The following is a 2,398-nucleotide window of genomic DNA, read 5'->3' on the forward strand; positions in this document are numbered from 1 at the left end:
AGATAGATAGATAGATAGATAGATAGATAGATAGATAGATAGATAGATAGATAGATAGATAGATAGATAGATAGATAGATAGATAGATAGATAGATAGATAGTTTAGTTCTAGTTTAGTCCTAGTTTAATTCTACTTCAGTTCTAGTTCAGTTCTATTTCTGTTCTAGTTAAGTTCTAGTTCAGTTCTAGTTTAGTTCTAGTTCAGTTCTAGTTCATTTCTAGTTCATTTCTAGTTCAGTTGTAGTTCAGTTCTAGTTCAATTCCAGTTCATTTTCTAGTTCTATATAGATAGACAGTTCTAGTTTAGTTCTAGTTCATTTCTAGTTCAGTTCCAGTTCAGTTCTAGTTCAGTTCTAGTTCAGTTCTAGTTAAGTTCTGGTTAAGTTCTAGTTCAGTTCTAGTTCAGTTCTACTTCAGTTCTAGTTAAGTTCTAGTTCAGCTCTAGTTCAGCTCTAGTTCAGTTCTAGTTCTAGTTCAGTTCTAGTTCAGTTCTAGTTCAGTTCTAGTTCAGTTCTAGTTCAGTTCTAGTTCAGTTCTAGTTCAGTTCTAGTTTAGTTCTATTTCAGTTCTATTTCAGTTCTAGTTCAGTTCTAGTTCAGTTCTAGTTCAGTTCTAGTTCAGTTCTAGTTCAGTTCTAGTTCAGTTCTAGTTCAGTTCTAGTTCAGTTCTAGTTCAGTTCTAGTTCAGTTCTAGTTCAGTTCTAGTTCAGTTCTAGTTCAGTTCTAGTTCAGTTCTAGTTCAGTTCTAGTTCAGTTCAAGTTCAGTTCTAGTTCAGTTCTAGTTCAGTTCTAGTTCAATTCTAGTTCAGTCTAGTTCTAGAACTAGAACTGAACTAGAACTGAAATAGAACAGAACTAGTTCAGTTCTAATTCAGTCTAGTTCAGTTCTAGTTCTGTTCTAGTTCAGTTCTAGTTCAGTTCTAGTTCAGTTCTAGTTCAGTTCTAGTTCAGTTCTAGTTCAGTTCCAGTTCTTTTTCTAGTTCAGTTCTAGTTCAGTTTAGTCTTAGTTCAGTTCTAATTCAGTCCTAGTTCAGTTCTAGTTCAGTTCTGTTTGAGTTCTAGTTCAGTTCTAGTTCAGTTCTAGTTCAGTTCTAGTTCAGTTCTAGTTCAGTTCTAGTTCAGTTCTAGTTCAGTTCTAGTTCAGTTCGAGTTGTGCTCTAGTTCATTTCTAGTTCAGTTTAAACTCATTTCTTATTTAACTCTAATTTTATCCAGTGAGATCGATGAGATTCAACCATTTCTATAAAATGCTATGACTTTTGTGTTAAAATTGCAAATGCTCAGCTTATTTGAGGTAAAAATACTTACATGTCAACGAGAATTCTGTGAGAAAAAGTAACAAATTCTTTCCTTTTAAAAATCCCCCTCAAACCCACTCCTTAAATGACCACAGCTAGCACTCACTCTATCGTCGATTTTAAAATCAATACAATTTTAAATGTCTATAGTTCATTAATTTACAATGCCTGAGTATTCATGTTAATTTAAATATTAACAAAAATATTCACAGACTACAAATGTAAATTCTTTTAGAAAAATTTGTTTCCAATTGCTTTTGTTTTTCATTTGGTACGAGAGTATTTTGTTTTGTAAGTCGACATAAGCTGCTTAAATGCCACTTTTTTCTGTGTGTGAGTGTGTATGTAAATGTTGTAAAGTACTTTACATATTTTGAATACCATAAGTATTTTATTTCGGAGTAGTAGTGAAAAAAGTACTTTAGAAAAGCGGGAAGAGTTGCTAATACATTTTTCTACACTAAAAACATACTATATGTAGTCGAACCATAATGAAGACATAATAATTTTAGTTTATTTTTTATTTTTTTTTTTTTTTGTTACGTTCCTTTTTGCCTCCTACTGCTGACTGTCTACATTTAAGTAGGATTTTCTTTCTTTACATTTTAATAAATTAATCAAATACTCAAATACCGCCTTTTTATGCTGGCGGTATGTTGCATGTTGAGCAGACGATTTTTTTGAAACTATTAACGAGACAACAGAAATTACTTAAAATTAAGGTGAAAGAATTGATGTATTAAACAAAAAAAAAAGAAAATAACTTGGATAAGGGCATGACTATGGTTGTGTCTTCGAAAGTTTTTTTTTTCATTTTTGTAATATGATAGTTTTTTTGATGGATTATTTAAAATATTTAATATTTTGTCTTAATAAGCAATTATTAGATTAGAAGAAAGTGGCGTTTTTTTAATTACAAAGACTTATAAATGTGTCATAAAATAAAAAAGAAATAGCTCAGATCCACGCCAGTTCAATTCTTGCTCAGTTCGAGTTAAGTTCTAGTTCAGTTCAAGTTCAGTTCTAGTTCAGTTCTAGTTCAGTTCTAGTTCAGTTCTAGTTCAGTTCTAGTTCAGTTCTAGTTCAGTTCTAGTTCAGTT

The 2,398-nt window shown here is 31.1% G+C and overlaps 1 protein-coding gene across 6 annotated transcripts in view; it reads right to left on the bottom strand.

Moving 5' to 3' along the window:
• Positions 1–2,398, bottom strand: part of LOC111689077 (neogenin) — a 122,192-nt gene that overhangs the window by 57,429 nt on the left and 62,365 nt on the right. The gene's annotated exons all lie outside the window — the stretch shown is intronic.

Source organism: Lucilia cuprina, chromosome 6 (genome assembly GCF_022045245.1).
Source record: "Lucilia cuprina isolate Lc7/37 chromosome 6, ASM2204524v1, whole genome shotgun sequence".
Lineage (NCBI taxonomy): Eukaryota > Metazoa > Arthropoda > Insecta > Diptera > Calliphoridae > Lucilia > Lucilia cuprina.